Raw genomic sequence first — 21,457 nt, 5'->3', positions numbered from 1 at the left:
GTTCGCCATCACTGTTATAACATAACCGGTGTGTCATAACTATTACATTTATTTTTAACCACCCACAGGCTCAGCTATCCGGGCGCTAGTGGACACAAATTAGAAGGTATGTGGGTAATACTGGAAAACAGATATCATATACATATGGGGGTATTTATTTTGTAAATAATTTATTTTAGCCCGACCGGCATAACTTAATGGTTGAGCATTGACCTATGAACCAGAAGGTCATAGTTCGACCCCCAGTCAGGGCACATGCCCAGGTTGAGGGTTCAATTCCCAGTGTGGAGTGTGCAGGAGGCAGCCGATCAATGATTCTTTCTCATCATTGATGTTTATATATCTCTCTCCCTCTCCCTTCCTCTCTGAAATCAATAAAAATATATTAAAAATAATTTATTTTAAAATATATAATTCTTCTAGCCGAAACCGGTTTGGCTCAGTGGATAGAGCGTCAGCCTGCGGACTGAGAGGTCCCGGGTTCGATTCCGGTCAAGGGCATGTACCTGGGTTGCGGGCACATCCCCGGTGGGGGATATGCAAGAGGCAGCTGATCGATGTTTCTCTCTCATCGATGTTTCTAACTCTCTCTATCTCTCTCCCTTCCTCTCTGTGAAAAATCAATAAAATATATTTAAAAAAAAAAAATATATATATATATAATTCTCACAATGACAAATATGTTTGGATCCAATGCTATTTAAAAATGTACGATAGCATGGGTTGACGATTTTCACTATTTTATCAACCAGTTCTATGTATGAGTTGGGGTAAGGAGTACAATAGATATATGGGGATGAAGATCTTGTCTATCAATGGATAACACTTGACTATAGAGACACCATGTGTTAATTAACAACCCCATTATGACCACATAAACAGAAATAAAATATTTCGAAATCCGTTACAACAACTTCCAACCATGGCCTTCTAGATAATTACTATAAAGTGGTGATAAGATATTATAAGAAATAATCAATAAATCACCTCAAGGGGTTGGAAGAATAAAGGGAAATCATAAGAGTTGGCATGGCCATATATCTGTGAGAAAAGAGTTCTACAAAATGTGGGAGTTATTTTTGTTGGCAGTGATTGTCAGACAATGACAATCTAGTTTTAGATGCTTATGATTAGTGAGAAGAAGGATATATCATTAGGACAGGGGAGGTATAATATGTATAGGAAATTTGTAAAAACATCTAAGTAGTTGACAGATTCTGTAATAAGGTTTGTAAATTTGCTGTGAGGAATGTCTGCCTTATGCTCTCATGTATTCAACACCATTTTCAGATTGCCAAACAACTTTTCTTACTAAATTAATGTTGCAAAATTATGGTTAACATTACATTTTGGGGTTCTATTAATTCCTAATCTGATTTCTAGGTCATAGTTTAAGATTATCTAGGTAATATCATCTGCCAATTTGAGTACTGTTTTAAAAACAGATGAAATAAAAAAAATTATGGTTCTCTAAAGTTTAATATCAAAATGCCTGAAAAAGAGAACAAGTAGAGAATACCTACCTACATGCCAGTAAATTAAGAAATTCCTCAATAGTCAAATCAGATATAATATTTTTTAAGAAACAGAGTGTATTTAATCATGCTAATAATATAATTAACAACTTTTTATAACATGTAAATTGTCAGCTTGATTTACACTTGAATGTAACAATATTGCTTTCAAGATATAGCTTGCATTCCTTCAATTCATACTGTAGTATAACTTAAAGAGAGTAAATTATGCATTTAGTTAATAATGTGTTCATTGTGGAAAACATATGCACATACACATAAATAAATTCAGAATTTTTATAACTAATAAAGATCAAGATTTGACCTTCAGCCAGTAGATGGAGAAGTTGATCTTACAGTAGACTCACAGCGCTATTAAAAGTCTCTTTGTAAGTTGCAGGAACAAGGACTAAAATTGCTGCTGATTCAGGGTTTGGAGGATTGTTTTCATGGTTATTTCCTGGCTTCTCTGCAAAAACAGCTCTTCCAGCCACTCTCTGGCATCACCCCGGGGATGGTTATTGTTTCTTGGAGACCATCCTGCACACTCCTTATGTGTTCTGTTTACAGGTGCATTTTTTTTATTGCCATTCTATTTTCAAACAAGCTGGAAATCTTTCTCTTCTTCATAAATTATTGCTGAAAGTTTGTATAGCACATCTTTTTAGGAACCACAAAATGTTTATGAGTAAAGGCACTGAGTGATGAAATCAGCATCTCTCAGGCGGGATGAAAATGTAAATTCCTGAGAGGGTAAACTGGCTGTTTGAAAAGCACAACACACTTATGTATTTTAGCATGCTTTTAGAAATTATGTGTGCTCATACCCGCCAGGAATGAGCTCCTAAATAAAGAAATCAGTGAACAAATTATCTGGAACAAATTCTAAGATCAAACCCATAGTCATTTGCTCAGCACATTGACAGTTTTTCTAGATGTATCTTAAATGATATTAAGAATCCTGAAAAATCTGTTTTACTGGGTATTGGGTGCTGTTCCTTTATACTGGCATTTTGCTTGCAAAAATGTTCATGTTTAGTCAGCCAAATATGCATAATGAAACAGTATATGAAAAAGCAAGTAAACTGCATAAAACTGTAGCTAAGGTCTACATTCAGAAGGGTGAGCTAATATTTTTTAAAAATTGATAATAACAAGGAAATTCTAAGATAATGATCAAACTGGAAATATAGGACATAGGTACCATAATGATATTATTGTCTGCAAGCCAAAAGACAACTTGAAAATCCATGTCCTCTATTAGAAATGCAAAGTAACTAATATCTGTAACTTAAGTTTTGACAGTTCATTTCAACAATTCCCGCTGTCTAAAAATATATGCTTAACTCTTGCTATGTTTAAATGTGTTAAAACTCCATATAAGTAAAACTAGAATCATTTTTGCGGATATGGGTTGTGGTTGATAAGTGTTCATCTGTTAAAAATACAGTTCTGCCCTAACCAGTTTGGCTCAGTGGATAGAGCGTTGGCCTGCGGACTGAAGGGTCCCAGGTTCGATTCTGGTCAAGGGCAAGTACCTTGGTTGCGGGCACATCCCCAGTAGGGAGTGTGCAGGAGGCAGCTGAATTGATGTTTCTCTCTCATCGATGTTTCTAACTCTCTATCCCTCTCCCTTCCTCTCTGTAAAAAATCAATAAACTATATTTTAAAAAATAAATAAATAAAAAATAAAATAAAAATACAGTTCTGTCTTAGCCAGTGTGGCTCCGTGCTTGAGTGTCGACCAAGGAACCAAGAAAGGACATGTGATGCAGGGTGAGGGCACATGCCTGGGTTGTAGGCTTTGGCCCCCCAGAAGGGGATATTGCAGGAGGCAGCCAACTGATGTTTCTCTCTCATCAATATTTCAATCTCTCTATCCCTTTCCCTTCCTCTCTCTCTAAAAATCAGTAAAAGCATATATATATATATATATATATATATATATATATATATATATGTATATGTATATATATATATTTCTATCTTTTACTTTACTAGAGGCCCGGTACACAAAATTCGTTGCGGGGGGGGGGGGGGGTGGAGTCCCTCAGCCTGGCCTACAATGCATCCCTTGCTCTGGCCCGAGGCTTCTCAACCTCCTGCTGCGTGGTGGCCGGGGCCCCTCCCCTCTCTCTGCACAGACGCTGGGCTTGTGTCACCGGGGGCGAGGCAAGCCCAGCGTCCCAGGCCTTGGGGACACTGGGCTTGCGTTGCTGGGGCAATGCTGCCAGCGTCCTGCCCCGGCCACTATGGGTGCCACCATCTTTGTTGCAGAATGACAGTTAATTTGCATATTACTCTTTTATTAGATAGTATATCAACTTGTTATTCAATTTAAATATATATTTATTAAAAGCCTACAATATGACAGCAGTGAATAAGAAAGACTCACCAGCGCCCTCCCTCCCTGGAGCAAGTCCATGCCTTTCCTTTTCTCCTTTAGCTTACTCACTCCCAAGCTCCAAGGGTCCTTCATTTACCTCTACAACTTGTTTCCTAAGCCCATTTCCTTTAGGAATTACTTTTTCTACCTCTATGATTTAACAAATAAATGTTCTCTTACAAAAAAAAAGACTCTCTAGGTCCTTGCTCTCCAAGAATTTACATTACATTTTTGTGGATAAAATAGGCAAGAGAACAAAAATATATAGAGATCATTAAAGATTGCAATAGAAGATAAAGTGATGAAGCAAAGATGGGAAAGACTTGGGTATTGTTAAAACAAACAACCAGAACAAACAAACAAACAAACAAACAAAATCTCTGCTCCACCTGCATTGCTCAGTGGTTGAGCATCAACCTGTGAACCAGGAGAGCATGATTCAATTCCTGGTCAGGGCACATGCCCAGGTTGCAGGTTCCATCCCCAGTGTAGGGTGTGCAGGAGACAGCCAATCATGATTCTCTCTCATTGCTGATGTTTCTATCTCTCTCTCCCTTCCTCTCTGAAATTAATAAAAACATATTTTAAAAAATATCATCAAGAGCAGTAAATAATATGAACTCGCAGTTACTTCCTTGATGTGTTCTTTATTGCCTTACGAGTTAAAATTCCAGAAATGTGAGCAGAACAAGGTTTTTTTTTAAAAGTATTACTTATTTGCATGAGTAATGAAAGGGATATTTGGGAAATCATGTCCTGAAAATAGTTCCCCAAACATGTTATCTTCAAGGCAGTTTTAATTCTGGTATAGTTTAGCATCAACTGTGCAATTCAGATTGAAATTAAACATTAAAAAATTTAAAATTTATGTTCAATGGGCCAGTGACCACAGATGCAGCACAGAGCTCTGCTAGAAAAGCTGATGAAACATCTGATGTTTTATAATTAGACTGAGGCTGTAACATGCTGATTGCAATCAAGTGCAATATGGTGGAGGAAGCAGTGACTTTTATGTTTATTAAATCCTTTATCATACACTTTGACATACATGTGGACCTTCCCAAGATCAGAAAGTCTGCCTGTTTAAGGATTGCAGAGAGCTTCACATTGTGCAGCATGCTGTACTCCACGTGGCCACAGGCTTAAGCTGTTCCTAGTCATAGAAAACATTTTGTATCTGTATATTTAACGTACATAATCATGACCTTTTAAAAGGCAGAGACTATTTATTAATCCAATATTCGTTTTCATAACTTTATATATGAACAGTAAAAAACAATGATATACTTAGAACTATAGGAAAATATCCCTCTTTCTAGTTTTTCGGAGGAATAAATTTGGGAGGTGTGTCACTAGAAATCATAAAATAAAATGGTTTGTTTCCATTTGTACTGATTTTTTCAGCTTGTCAGTGAAGTTTTATTTCTAACAGCTTTGTTTATTTTGTCCTTATTTCAGGTGTGTGTGTGTGTGTGTGTGTGTGTGTTTGTGTGTGTGTGTGTGTGTTCGTGCGCATTCATGTCCTTAGTCCTGACAATCATTGTTTATTCTCAACTATCAGAAGTGTTAAATAGCAAATTATTACTTTCTTACTATCAACTTCCTGTCCACATGTCTCAACTCACACATTCTATCTTCACTTGGCTTCATTTTAAGTCATTTTTTTCATTCTTCATTTATTTCTTCAAAATCAACTGAATTCTAATTAGCTCTAGGATTAAATTCTGTCAGCCTCTTTTGTTATCTCTTTATACTGGAACACATCTTTTCTTAGGTTAGCAATATTTTTAACTGACAATGAGCTTAAAATATTGATGTTATATGGAAGGTTTTTATAATAAACTTTACCAACTTGGGCTATTTGGGGGAATAAAGAAAACCACACTCCACAGTGGGCTATATCACTAAATATACAGTTCACTACTATTTTGTGGTCTATGTGTTTAAAATATATATCTATATCTATATCTATATCTATGTTACAATTATTCTCATTTAGTTACCTAGGTATTTATTTTACTTACATTTACTTGTTTTAAACTATTGCTAATAGTATATGTTGAGCTTAAAATTATCAATGCTATTAAAAGAAAGTATGAATCAAGGCAAGCTTTTCATTGAAGTTGAACTAATATCATCTGACAAGTGATGGATTGGGCACCAAGAATGTATATCATGTTGTTCTGTAAATGTTATTTTTGTATTTTGATTGCTTTCCTTACTAAATTGAGAGATACTTGAAAGAAACAGGTTGTGTATATGTTATTTCTATTTCCCAGCAGCTAATACAGTGCTGGGTTCAAATGGACGGGAAAATCTGAGAACCTGAATGTGCTTTTGCTGACATTTGAAGAGGTACTACCCAGACACGTTGAAAATCCACTTGTACTCTCTCTGGTATTTCTGTCCATACCCTGCCTCAGCAGGAAGGCGTCAAATGAACACTCTCTAGGACCATTGTCCTTTGGTTCCCTAAAGCTAATTTACTTACACAAGGGGCAAAGATGAACCAAACTAAAGTTATGAATAAGTTTGTAATAAATGGTACATAATTGATACAGGAGCCAGAAGCACTTTAATTCTGCACCTTTATCCTTTCATAGCTATAAAAGGAGGCAATTAGACCTCTTTCATACTTTTGTAAAGACACAGAATAGTTAAGTTACTTTTCCATGTAGTCCTTTCTATTAATGCCTATATGGCATTAATACCTTAGAATCCAACTTTAAAATTTGGGTAAAAATTACAAATAATAAAAATACTGTTTAAGCAATATTGACAAGGACTTGATAGACATCTAATAAGTATTTATAAATTATGCACGCTAACATAAAATTCAATAGAAAAGGCCAGTATTAGCATAATAAAGAAATGCAATGCTTCTGAATAATTGACCCAGTGATCCTACTTCTAGGAATATATCCCGAGAAACTAGAAACACCAATCAGAAAGGATATATGCACCCCTATGTTCATAGCAGCACAATTTATCAGAGCTAAGATTTGGAAGCAGCCTATGTGCCCATCAGCAGGTGAGTGGATTAAAAAACTGGTACATCTACACGATGGAATACTATGCTGCTGTAAAAAAGAAGGAATTCTTACCATTTGCAACAGCATGGATGGAACTGGAGAGCACTATGCTAAGCGAAATAAGCCAGTCAGAGAAAGATAAATATCACATGATCTCACTCATTTGTGGAATATAATGAACAACATAAACTGATAAAAGTAGATCCAGAGACAGAGAAGCATTGATCAGACTATCAAACTTCAGAGGGAAGGCAGGGGAGGGTGGGGGGAAAGGGGAGAGATCAACCAAAAGACTTGTATGCATGTAAATAAGCCTAACCAATGGACACAGACACAGGGGGGTGAGGGCATTAGCAGGGGGTGGGGGTGCAATGGGGGGATAAGGACACATATGTAATACCTTAATCAATAGAGAAAAAAATAAAGAAAAAGAATAAACAACAAAATGAGTTTAAAAATTGAGTCTTGGAAATGGCTTTTGAAAAAATGGATGTAAACATATTTGTGGAGAGAACAGGGTATTGTTTCTCATGAGGTAAAAAAAAAATTAATTCTAAAGGAACAGAACTGTACCCTATGAAGGAATATACTTAATCAAAATTTCTAATTTGCCTGTAAGTTCTGATATGCCCTTCCCGAGCATGTTGGAAGAGAGCAGTGTTACAGATTGCTCAAATTTCAGTTTATACCCTTGTCAATTTCACATGTGAACAATTACATTGTAGAAAAGAGAGCATTTAATCCCTAGATTGTGATTATCTATATTATACAAAGATAACACTGTTAGGTTGCAGTATTTTGCCCCCTTAGCTGCGAGATACCTTTCCATCTCTCCTCTGACTGGCTTAAGCTTCACTTTTTCAACAATTCTGTTAGAATTCTGGAATTCTATAGATACCACGGTTTAAATTATTTTAAGAGATTTACATTTTAGTGATAAAAGCATTTGTTTGAAGTTTTAATTTTTCTATCAATCAATAAAAACGTTAACTATTTCAAACACCCGTTCCCTTTAAAGGCTAAACAATTTAAAGTCTTCCAGGACACCAGCAGTGAGCAATCATGAAACTGCAATTACCGCGGCCTAAAGATACTACATGACCGAGGCCCAGTGTGACTTTCCCAATTCATTATGTGCCCTTCTCTCTCTGACCACGAAGTTATAGTTGTACAGGCCTTTTCAGTTTCCGGAACACAACAGGCTGGTTCTCTGTAAATGACATTTAATGTTTCTGTTTCTTCTGTCTATAATGTTTTCTGTCTAACATATTATTGATACTATTTATTATTCATAGGATCACTTTAGTAGTGAAAGCCCAATTTCTAAAATGTTCTTATGAAAAATGAAGGCAACGCAGAAATTAAGTTTAAGATAACACAGTAACTAGGAAGAAAGATATTAGATAATTTAACATACGGAAAATTAAATGTTAATTAATATAGTTGGGACACCAAATTTGGCAAAAAGACAAAAGGAAAATTATTAAAAGCATTATATTAACAAACCTTAATAAAGTAAAAAGTAAACTAATACATAACACACAAAATATCAAGTATGATAAAGGCATTTAGAGACTGATCTGAACATTCCTGTGGGCCTATGTAATTCACAATAATCTGCAGAGTAGACCATTAGCCTTCATTTTATAAATCCAATATAAAGAGAACTGAATTGGGAAGCCAAAACTTTTTCAACCAATCATAATTCAGTTCATTTGGGAGGCTCCAGAACGGTCTGTGCTGCTAAAGCAGGTATTTTCAAATGTTTTTAGGACCTATTTCATCAACATAATATTGCAAAATATGTAATCATTGTTATCAGGACTATGCAGCAGCTCACATGCTCATGGCACCACCCCCAACTCACTGCAGGTTGGCTTTTTCCCAGTTGCCAAGGCTCTTCGTAATCACTGCTCTGTACAGACTGCAGCTGGCTTACTATTTGGTAGTAGCCTAAAGAGAAACAGTTCAAGGCTGCACAATCATTGGGCTTCCTGTTCTATGACCTAGAGATTTCAAAAAGCAGATTCTTTCATAACTTGCACCTGCTTCCTTGCTCTTGCAATGGCAAAAACTTATCATCAATCTGAACAAGGAATAGGTTCTCATCCAACTCAGGGGGGAAAAAATCAGAGAGCTCAAATATCTAACCCCACTGATATTCCTTTGTGTTTTCCTACCAATCCTCCATGTTTGCGGGTTTTTTAGCTTTACAAATGTTTTGCCAACATGGAAATTGTATTCCTTGCATTCAGTAGATCCTCTCTCGTTTGATGGATTAAATTTTATTCTTCTGATTTCTTCCCTAAATATAGGTCATGGTATGGCTCAGGCAAAATCTCTGCAGAGGAAGTTTCAAGCACTTTTTTTATTGGCTGTTGAGAGTGAGAAACTATTACTACATTTCAGCCATATACAATTTTGTGAGATCAAGTTTATAGTCGATATCACTGGTTTTATAATTAAACAAAATGTCCTCCGAAATTATTTGGAGTGTAAAGTGTACTACATAAGTCAGTGATGGCGAACCTATGACATGCGTGTCAGAGGTGACATGTGAACTCATTTTTTTGCTTGATTTTTCTTTGTTAAATGGCATTTAAATATATAAAATAAATATCAAAAATATAAATCTTTGTTTTACTATGGTTGCAAATATGAAAAAATTTCTATATGTGATACGGCACCAGAGTTAAGTTAGGGTTTTTCAAAATGCTGACATGCCGAGCTCAAAAGGTTCACCATCACTGACATAAGTGCAAAATGGAATTTTAAATTACCGATTTTCTTCTCCTAAAGTAAAAATCATTTTTAGAAAATCATGAAGAAGAAAATATAATTGTAACAAAAGGTATTTTTAGGTGATATAAGAGGTAATTATTATTGATATGTATCAACAATAAAAAATAATAACATTCAATACTACCATATAAATTGTTACTTCCATGTTCAATTATCTGGGCTTCTAAACCTCTAGTTCCAAACTCCTTGTTAATAAGAGATCTAAATGAAGCAAATGAAGACTTCTGTTAACATAGTAAAATTATATGTCCATTAAGTAGATTGGAGTGTGATTTAGACAACTCTAGAAAGAAAACAAGTCCATGGTTAATGAGAAAAATTGGAATAAAACAGACTTAATTTTTCAAAAACTGATTATTTACATTTGGGGTTTTGTTGTTTCATATACTGAATACTGTGGTTTGACCCTACTTCTTTTCATAAGTGTTATTGTAGTATTTAATTCAGTGAAAATGACTAAAGCTATTATGAAAATTATTTTAATCATTCCACAATCATTAACCTTATACCATCTATGTAATGCCTACAAAAGTTAAGTTCATCTTACAAGGTCACAAGGAAAATGCGAGAATTAGAAATCAGGTTGTCTGACTCTAGTGACAATTCTGTTTTATTATTAAACTAGAGGCCCGGTGCATGAAATTTGTGCAGGGGGGGCGGAGGGCAGTCCCTCAGCCCGGCCTGTACCCTCTCCAATCCGGGACCCCTCAGGGGATGCCCGACTGGCAGTTTAAGCCCAATCCCACAGGGCAGTTGGATATCCCTCTTGCAATCCAGGACCGTTGGCTCCTAACTGCTCATCTGCCTGATTGCTCCCTAACCGCCTCTGCCTGCCAGCCTGATCGCTCCCTAACTGCTCCCCTGCCAGCCTGATCACTCCCCAACTGCCCTCCCCTGTTGCCTGATCACCCCTAACTGCCCTCCCCTGCCGGCCTCATTGCCCCTAACCACCTCTGCTTCGGCCCCCACCACCGTGGCTTTGTCTGGAAGGATGTCTGGAAGATGTCTGGTCTAATTAGCATATTACCCTTTTATTAGTATAGACTAGAGGCCCAGTGCACAAAATTTGTGCATGGGGGGTGGGGGGGACGCAGGGTTCCCTCAGCCCGGCCTGCACCCACTCCAGTCCGGGACTCCTTGGGGGATGTCCAACTGCTGGTTTAGGCCCGATTCAGTCAGACATCCCTCTTGCAATCTGGGACCGCTGGCTCCTAACTGCTCACCTGCCTGCCTGCCTGATCGCCCCTAACCACTCTGCCTGCTGGCCTGATGTCCCTAACTGCTCCCCTGCCAGCCTAATTGCCCCTAACTGCCTCTGCCTGCTGGCCTGATTGCCCCTAACTGCCCTCCCCTGCCAGCCTGATTGCCCCTACCTGCCCTCACCTGACAGCCTGGTCACCCCTAACTGCTCTCCCCTGCCAGCCTGATTGCCCCTAACCACCTCTGCCTCGGCCCCCGCCACCGAGGCTTTGTCCAGAAAGATGTCCTGAAGATGTTCCGTCTAATTAGCATATTACCCTTTTATTCATATAGATTACCTACTTGAGCAGGCCAGTAGATTCACCCTCCTAAAAAAGACAACATTTTTATCCTCTTTTCATACTTTCTCCTACACTGCTCCTAAAATATCATCTCTTATTCACTAATTGTATAAATCCTTCATAATTCTTTGCCAACTGAGGTTTGATCTCCTTTTTCTGAACCTCTTTGGTAAGTACTGTGCTTATCAGGCTGAGCTGCAACCTACTGAGAATGGTAAAAAAGATGAATACAATATTTAGATGTCTAATTATATTCAATTATCTTTCATCCTCTTTACTTTGTTTTTAAGATAAGCACGATTAGTCCAATTCTATAAGGATATGCTATGTAAAAATAAATCTGTATTGGAGCGGTATGATTCAATGTGTAAGTATTCAGTGCACTTGACCAAAAAGTTTGCAGATCACTGACCAAGATCACTAAAGAATTTTCTTACATATTGACTTTTACTTCATTTTTACTGTTTTGTGATATGTTACTTATCCATGCAAATGATTTATTCTTTGAAGACAGAAAACAGTAATGTTTTAAATTTTGTTTTAGATTACTATATCATTGGAATGACCCCACTGTCAGAGAAAGCCTTGATATTTACAGAATCTATGCCAGAAAGCATTTACATACATAAAACAGTGCAATAATTGCAAGTCAAATGAAACACAAAAAGATGCTAGCTATAAATTAGTGGGAATTTGCTGACTTCAATTAGTAGAGGAGGATTGATTATTGATTTGATTTCAGGTTAAGAGCAAAGGTTGCATGGCAGCAGGTCCTTTTATAGCTTCTGGATGTGCTGTCAGTGTCTTGAGGATGAATCTAGTCCCACACCCTGGATGGAGACTGTGGATTTTAAGAAACCTCTTTGTTTTGCACAGTTAATGTATTTGATTTCAAGAATACATAATAGACTGAAAATTTTGTTAATTAATCATAAAATTGAGTAGTTGAATTTGTAAGTGCTTGGCCTAACCCTATTCAAATCAGGCTGGAGTAGGTGTGATGTTTTTATATTCGCTGACCATCCACTGTATTTTAAACAAAAACTTAAGAGAGTGTATCATAGATATTTGTATACCTGTTTGTTTGTTTTTTTACTTTCCAAGTAGAACATTTGGCATCTGGCAATGCTTTAAAGTAATATTCTTCACTCAATGTAGCTGTTCAATAAACATGTTGAAATGAATGGACAATGAATAATCTATTATTCCATATCTCAACAATCTAATTTTCTATATAAATAAAACAACTTGATATATCAACTAGTTTTATACTAATATACATATAACCACTTCTGAATACTCTCATTATAAATAACCTCATTATTTCACACCAATTATCATGTTAGCCACATACTTACAGGGGAAAAACTGGAATTCAGACTGATTTATATATTGGGTGCGTTACTGTGCTAAATTAATAATTTAGCATATGGCCCAGAATTGCTGAAGATTTCAGCAAATATGCACATTAATGTTTTTTCTGCTATTTTTTGCTTAGTTCATTAGTTATTGAAAATGCATTTCTCAAGTAAGTTATTCATTTGTAATTTTTAGTGGGAAATCATCTAAGTAGCTTCTATTGTGCTACACAAAATTAAATGAATTACAGCATACACTAAGTTCATACAGTTATATATACATATATATATTCATAAAAAGGCCATATTTTCTATATTTTTATGCTGCTGAATGGTTTTTGAAACAAAATTAAGAATTAAAAGGATATTTGAAGGATCAGAAGACAGTATCACATGAGTGGTAGATTTGTAAAAGTGGGCTTTTTTTTTATTTTTACATGTCAAGTAGTTACAACTTTTGTAGAGGTTCAGCTGTTTTAACAGCTGCATTCATAACACTGAAAGGTTTAAATAAGATCACCTGAAGAATATGGCTTATATCTACTAAACCAACATATCTCTTTGGCTTTGTTTATAAGGCAATTCAACAGTAAATAATCATATATATTTCAGCAACTGATATGGGAGAAAGAAAAACATGTCTGCAAGCACAGACACAGACACACACATGCATGCATGCACACATGCACACTCACACACACTACAAATTGGATGTCTCTGAAATTACCCAAAAAACAAAAGCTTATTGGGGGGAAATGACAAAGAGTCTAAATTAATAATAATAAAGTTTAAAGTAGTTTAGATCTCAAAGTTTAACTGCTGTTGTAAGAGATGGTTGCTTGGTGGTAGAAAAATGCTTTTTAAACACTTTGGAAATTAAATACTAATATGTTCAAAAATATTTGAAAAGTAAAGATATCGAATTGGTTGTTTTTTACTATGTCACATCACTAATATAAGAAAATTCAATCATGGTCAAGAAAATGAGATAACATTTAGTGATGCACAAATGATCAAGAATAAAGCAAGTTCCGGATATTTCAAATTTTCTAACTTAATAAAGAAACTCCTTGTATTTTTCTGTAACCAGATGGACAAGTTAATCTTAAATGCATTAGGATCAAAATAAAATATCTGTACCAAGCACCTTTTGCTTTCCCTTTTCTACCTATTTCAAAGGAAATTTTAAGTGTTCAATTAATACTGTCAAAAAATAAAGTATAGCCCTAGCTAGCCAGTTTTTGCACAGTGGTTAACTCGCAGTGGTTCTCAACCTTCCTAATGCCGCGACCCTTTAATACAGTTTCTCATGTTGTAGTGACCCCCAACCATAAAATTATTTTTGTTGCTACTTCATAACTGTAATTTTGCTGCTGTTATGAATCGTAATGTAAATATCTGATATGCAGGATGTATTTTCAGGGGTCGCGACCCACAGGTTGAGAACCGCTGGAGAGTGTAGGCCCAAGGTCTGAAGGGTCGCAGGTTCCATTCTTGGTTGCAGGCTGGTTCCCCAACCCTAGTCCTGTTTTTCCTTTCTCCCATATTACTTGCTAAAATATATATGATTATTTACTGTTGAATTGTCTTATAAACAATGCCAAAGAGATTTGTTGATTTACTAAATATAAGCCATTGGCTAGAGGGAGCCAATCCATGTGTTTCTCTTACATTAATGTTTCTCTCTTTCTGTCTCTACCCTTCCCTTCCACTCTCTCTAAAAATCAATGGGAAAATATCCTCAGGTGAGGATTTAAAAAATAATAATAACCAATCAATAAATAAGTAAAATATATTATTTCATAAGAGGCTTGGTTTGCAAAACAAAACTATCTCACTGATTCGTTGTCATGAGATAACAGTACCTAACTACCAATCACAATACCTGCCATTGGCATTACATGGTTGCTATGGATTAAAGTAAACATAAATGCAAGCTTCTGGTGTGCACAATGAACGGTACCAGTCATTGCTCTTCAAATGCATAAAAACTGTCCTGTGCAAGTAAAGTGGATACAAAGTGCTCTTTTCTTTTATTCCAGCTTTGTTGAGATTTAATTGACATATATTATCACTTGGATTGCGGGAAACGAGTTAAGTCGGCTCGCGTGAATTGCGCGTACTCCGCGGGAGCCGTCTTAACTCGGTTCATATAGATTTGCGGTGGAGTGCGGGAAACGTGTAAACTCGGGCCGATTGTAACTGCGTATTACCAAATATTTGTTTGTTTGCCGTTCACAAGATACCTACCTGTGTATGCGAACCGTTTCATACCCATTGGGGTAATAGGTATCATAAAAATCCCTTGTAAGTAGAGAACACTTTATGGCGCTGGTCGAGTACAATACCGTTAGGGTACCAATGTATTGTTTTCTCATTTTATAACCGATATCCCTGGATATCTCACCATGCAAAGAGAATAGTTATTGAGAAATACTTCTTGTGTCCGGACGTCTTTAGTTTTGAGTTTTGTGAATATTATTACGTGTTTAAATATTTAAATATATTGTGATAAAGACATTCATATAGAATTTTTTAACCAAATAAAATAAAATCGTTCCGCAAAGTGTTCGCATAATAATTATTTTTTTATATCAGATATCTATCGGAGTACCGCTATTTTCAGTTAGTATTATTTTTATTTGCTTTAACCTAGAATGTCGCAGCATTCAGACTATAGTGATGATGAGTTTTGTGCAGACAAGTTGTCCAATTATTCTTGTGATAGCGATCTTGAAAATGCGAGTACAAGTGATGAAGATTCTAGTGATGATGAAGTAATGGTGCGTCCCAGGACATTGAGGCGACGAAGAATTTCGAGCTCCAGCTCTGACTCAGAGTCAGATATAGAAGGCGGGAGAGAAGAATGGTCGCATGTTGATAATCCACCGGTCTTAGAAGATTTTTTAGGGCATCAAGGATTAAACACAGATGCTGTTATAAATAATATAGAAGATGCCGTGAAATTATTTATCGGAGATGATTTTTTTGAATTTCTTGTAGAGGAGTCAAACAGGTATTATAATCAAAATAGGAATAATTTCAAACTTTCAAAAAAAAGCCTAAAGTGGAAAGATATAACCCCTCAAGAGATGAAGAAGTTTTTAGGGTTAATTGTTCTCATGGGACAGGTGCGCAAAGATAGAAGAGATGACTATTGGACCACGGATCCATGGACGGAGACGCCATATTTTGGTAAAACGATGACGAGAGACAGGTTCCGACAGATATGGAAAGCTTGGCACTTCAATAATAATGCGGATATCGTAAATGAATCAGATAGACTTTGCAAAGTGAGACCAGTACTAGATTATTTTGTGCCTAAATTTATAAATATTTACAAACCTCATCAGCAATTATCACTAGATGAAGGGATCGTACCTTGGAGGGGAAGATTATTCTTTAGGGTATATAATGCTGGCAAGATCGTTAAATATGGAATATTGGTTCGTTTGTTGTGCGAAAGTGATACAGGATATATCTGTAACATGGAAATTTATTGCGGCGAAGGAAAGCGATTATTGGAAACGATACAAACAGTAGTGTCTCCATACACTGATTCGTGGTACCATATATATATGGACAATTATTATAATAGCGTCGCAAATTGTGAAGCACTTATGAAAAACAAATTCAGAATATGTGGAACAATCCGGAAAAATCGAGGTATACCTAAAGATTTTCAAACAATTTCTTTGAAAAAAGGTGAAACAAAATTTATAAGGAAAAATGATATATTGTTACAAGTGTGGCAATCAAAAAAGCCTGTATACCTGATTTCTTCGATTCATTCTGCGGAGATGGAAGAAAGTCAGAATATTGACAGAACATCAAAAAAGAAAATTGTCAAACCGAATGCACTCATTGACTACAATAAACATATGAAAGGTGTTGACCGGGCCGACCAATACCTTTCATATTATTCGATATTGCGGAGGACGGTCAAATGGACAAAAAGGTTGGCAATGTATATGATAAATTGCGCATTATTTAATTCTTATGCAGTTTACAAATCAGTGAGGCAAAGAAAAATGGGTTTTAAAATGTTTTTGAAACAAACAGCTATCCACTGGTTGACGGATGATATTCCAGAGGACATGGACATTGTTCCAGACCTTCAACCAGTACCGTCTACTTCTGGAATGCGGGCTAAACCACCTACATCTGATCCACCATGCAGGCTATCGATGGACATGAGAAAGCATACGTTACAGGCAATTGTCGGAAGTGGAAAAAAGAAAAACATTTTGAGAAGGTGTCGCGTATGTTCCGTTCATAAATTGCGCAGTGAGACACGCTACATGTGCAAATTTTGCAATATACCTCTACATAAAGGGGCGTGTTTTGAAAAATATCATACGCTAAAAAACTATTAATTTCTATTTGTTTTGATTTATTATGAAAATTTTATTTTAAACTTTAAAAATATGTGTATATTTTTAGGTAATAAGTATTTTTTGGGTTTTTTGTATTTAGTTTATATATATCGAATTATTTATGTACTGAATAGATAAAAAAATGTCTGTGATTGAATAAATTTTCATTTTTTACACAAGAAACCGAAAATTTCATTTCAATCGAACCCATACTTCAAAAGATATAGGCATTTTAAACTAACTCTGATTTTGCGCGGGAAACCTAAATAATTGCCCGCGCCATCTTATATTTTGGCGGGAAATTCACCCGACACCGTAGTGTTATGTATGTTTAAGATACAAATGGTTGACTTCATACATTTATATATTGGCTTTTTTAGATTCCACATATAAGGGATACCATAAATTATCTGTCTTTTTATGAAAATTATATTAAATGTATATTGGATTATACAATGTTTAATCGTACTTTCACATTTTCCATTTTTGTTTTAATCTGACCAAACTTCAATCTAAGTAATGTCCTCAGATTTATTTTCTAATTTACTAATTCTCTTTTCAGCAAGTTCTTAAGTACTGTTCAACAACCTGGTGGTTTTAATTTTTAATAACATTATTTTATGTTTTATCTTTTAATTAATTCATTCTCTGATTTAACTGATGATATATGATTTCATTTGTTAATAGGTCTATGTTTTACATATTTATTTTATAGTCTATAAAAGATAACTACATCACTTAAAAGAAGATTCCTTTATTTTACATAGTTTCTGTTGATTTTTATTTTATGCTGAACAATTTTCTCATGTGATATTACTATATTGAGTTCATCATTAAAATGACTTCACTTATAAGAATACATTTGATGCTACTGAGGATATTTCTCTCCTATTTTTGTTTGTTTGTTTATTTGTCTTCTGTTACTCTCTCTAAGAACTAACTTTTACTTCATGTTTCAGGATGGTAGGTTGGTTGGATCTTTTTTTAGTCGAGATAATTGGATCTTTTTCTGGTTTAAATGTGAACTCCAGTCCTATGTGGAGTGCAGACCTTTGGTTACATACACTCAATGACAATGACTTTTTTTTCTGTTTCTCTCATAAGAGTCCAAAAAGCAAACAAGGAAAAGCCTTCTCTGTTCGTTTCACTTTACTAATAAAGTATTATGTTTTCCTAGTCCACCTTTTCACTGAAAGTGTAGCCTTTCGAGGATGTCAAATAAATGTTGATGCCACATTTCAAGCTTCACTTAAATTAAGAAACTCCAAGGCCTACCTTTGTAACGCCATGACTGGAACTCTACAAACCACTTCCTTCCTTTGTCAGCTGACTTTTTTTTAGGCACCAGGAGGGGAAGCTAGAGGGATACTGGTAGTTTAGAAGAGGAAGTGTCTGCTCTCTCCTACTGTTCTTGATTTTCCATCTTGTTCTTTTTTCTGTATCCTGTTCCTTGTAACAAATGCCTCTCTGCCCTATAAGAAGCAATTTGCAATTTTGTCAGCTTTGTCATGTCTGCTAATTAACACCTGCATGAGTGAGTAAGCTTTCTCTTTCAAGAGATGTGAGTCCCAATGCCCAGGCTCTCCCTCTGAGAGAGGAGGCAATAGTACCAGCTTTTCAGAGCTCAGCATCCGAGCTTTCCCATAGCCCTCTGTCAGGCTTCTGAGTTGTAATCATTTCAACCTCTTGCCTTCGTTCTACCACCACTAGGGATTATAGCTGCTCTCTGCAGTTTCTACCTTCATGATATCTTAATATTTCCTTTTTTCAATTATTTCATGACTAGTTAACATTTTAAAAATATTAATATTTTTGTTCAAATAACTGGGCCTCTTGATCAAACTTTAGCTGCTAAACTTTTTAAAGAGAAGGATCCATCAATATAGATGGGTCAAGGAGAAGGACATTTTTTGGACCAAATGTTATGATAATTTTATTTCAGTCACCATTTCATTTCTTTGAAACCTTTGATGCTATTCTTTTCCTCCCAAGAGCTGACACAGTAAGACAGGCCTGAGGCAATTCCACACAGGCAAATCATTTCCTCTAGGAACATTCCGATTGAACTGAAGGTCAGACTACTGAAGGCTTAGAGAGAACCCTGGAATTTCTCCCATATACCTTGGCTTTCTTTGTCTAAAACCTTTCATGATAAGCAGAGTACTAAAATACAGAGAGCTAAAGGGCAATATAAGCTGATGAGAAAAGGAGCTGAAATGTTCATTGGCCCATAGTGGAACAGACAACGTAGGCCTGCCTATGGCTGAAGGAAAGGAGCCTTCCACTTAGCCAGGCTTATTTTACTAGATTGCTGTTTGCTCCTGTTTGGGCAAAGCCTCCCAGCAAGAAAGAAAACCCAACCCCCTTTGTTTAGGGATCCTAAAAAGATCTGCCAAGGAAGGTTTCAGGATTCTGTGCCCTATTTATCAATTTCTCTCTCCTAGAAACTCAATTCATATTTTATTACCTTGTTAATGCCTCTGTTTTAGGCTGAGTATTGGCCTTCAAAGATGTGCATGTACTAGTCTCCAGAATATGTTACTTTCCATGGTAAAAAGGACTTAACAGATATGATCAAGTTGAAGACCTTGTGATGGGGGAATTATCCTGCATTATCTAGGTGGGCCCTAAGTATTTACAAAGGATCCTTGTAAAAGAAAGGCAGATGGAAACAGAAGGATAAAAAGTGATATGTTGTGGGGCTGTACCTCAAGGAAAGAGCATCGCCTCTTGAACTGGCAAAAAGCAAGGAACATATTCTCTCCCGGAGCCTCCAGAAGGAAGTAGTACTGCTAATACCTTGCTTGTCAGATTTCTAACCTCCAGAACTGTAAGCAGCAAATGTGTGTTGTTCGGAGCTACTAAGTGTGGTAATTTGTATTCTATTTCATGGGCATACCTTTCTGCTTTTTGTGTCAAAATGAAACTATTTTAATTTTTGCATTTTTATAAATCAGTAACTCTCTTAGAATGCTCTCATCACTTGGCACATACTCCAATTGTATTTTGACTGAAGGGGAGAATGATGGTGATGCTACTTTTCAGATTCTAGATATATATTTCAATGTCATGTTTGTCTTAGTGTTGACTTTGGATGATATCAATCAATTACAACCCCCAGCCTTTTTTCTCAGACATGAACTGTAGTTTTACCAAGTGTCCTTAAGTTGTGGGTTTAAAAAATATATTGCAGGACAATTTGCTCTTTTGTACTAAATTATCTTTTTTTAAATATTATTTGGATCCTTTGAAAACCTAATATTGATGTAGGTGTCTGATGCTTTAGCTATTTGTCTAAACCATGTCTCACCAAAAGTTTAAGTGAATATACTTTTTAACATGATAATAAAATTATGAGATAACCATGGAACAGAGCACACAAGAACCAAGATGGCCAGTTAGGAAGCATTATAGTTTAGTGTTTATATTGACACGGTACATATTGACTCATTGAAAAGAGTCTTTTTAAATCAACCAAAGAACTTGCATGCATACTAGTATATGCACACAGTCAATAGGGTGGTGAAGGCCTGGGGTTGGGGTAGGGACAGGCTAGAAGAGATCAATGGGAGGAAAAAGTGGACATATATAATACTTTCAACAATAAAGATTTTTTTAAAAAAAAGATGCTCTTTAAATTGTTTTTCAATAAATTAATGCTTACTGTCATATGATTCATATATTTTATTATATTATATCTGTAAGAGTTAAAAATTTAGAGTTTTAGCTGAAATCCTGTTGTTGTTGTTTTGTCATCACTTTGATCTGCCATTCAACAAAATCTTCCACACAAAGAAAATGAAATTGATTGGGCATGAACATTCTTCATGAGACCTTCTTATTGCTCACTATCATTTCTTATTAGTCTTCAAACTAATTTTATTTAATAGCATATCTTTAAATATTTACTTCAAGCTTACTGTTCTCTGGTCTGTTTGTCTTTTCCACAATTTTGAAAGTGCCACATAAATTTCATGGTATCTCCCTTAGTACTTAAAGATTGATATTAGTGGTTCTGCTTTTACATTTTACAAAATGTTTTGGAGTCATGAAATAGAAATAATACATACCTGAAACTCCTTTTTATAGAATAATTAGTTTCTTTCTATCTGCTCATCCAACCAATACTTAGGACTCTTAGCACATATTTGCACTGAGAGTTTGAATTTAAGAAACTGGAAAATGAATTTTGTTTTCAATTTTGTACTATCTCCATTGAATTCTGCTCTATGTACATTTATTTATTTAGGTATTTATTTAGGTATTTATTTATTATTTATTTAGAAAGGAAGTGAGAGGGATAGAAGGGATAGATAGAAACATCAATGAGAGAGAAACATCAATTGGCTGCCTCCTGCACACCCCCTACTGGGGATCAAGCCCACAACCTGGTCATGCGTCCTGACCAGGAATCAAACAGGTGACTTTTTAGTTCATGGGTCAATGCT

The 21,457-nt window shown here is 35.8% G+C and overlaps 1 protein-coding gene and 1 non-coding gene across 2 annotated transcripts in view; one reads left to right on the top strand and one right to left on the bottom strand.

Moving 5' to 3' along the window:
- GALNTL6 (polypeptide N-acetylgalactosaminyltransferase like 6) overlaps nucleotides 1-21,457 on the bottom strand; it is a 915,183-nt gene that overhangs the window by 651,633 nt on the left and 242,093 nt on the right. The gene's annotated exons all lie outside the window — the stretch shown is intronic.
- On the top strand, nucleotides 5,704-5,842 carry LOC111826616. Its single transcript, XR_002829973.1, has one exon. It is a non-coding gene; the product is annotated as a small nucleolar RNA SNORA4 (small nucleolar RNA).

This window comes from Myotis lucifugus, unplaced genomic scaffold, assembly GCF_000147115.1.
Source record: "Myotis lucifugus unplaced genomic scaffold, Myoluc2.0 scaffold_1, whole genome shotgun sequence".
NCBI lineage: Eukaryota > Metazoa > Chordata > Mammalia > Chiroptera > Vespertilionidae > Myotis > Myotis lucifugus.
This window is presented reverse-complemented; position numbering and strand designations above follow the sequence as displayed.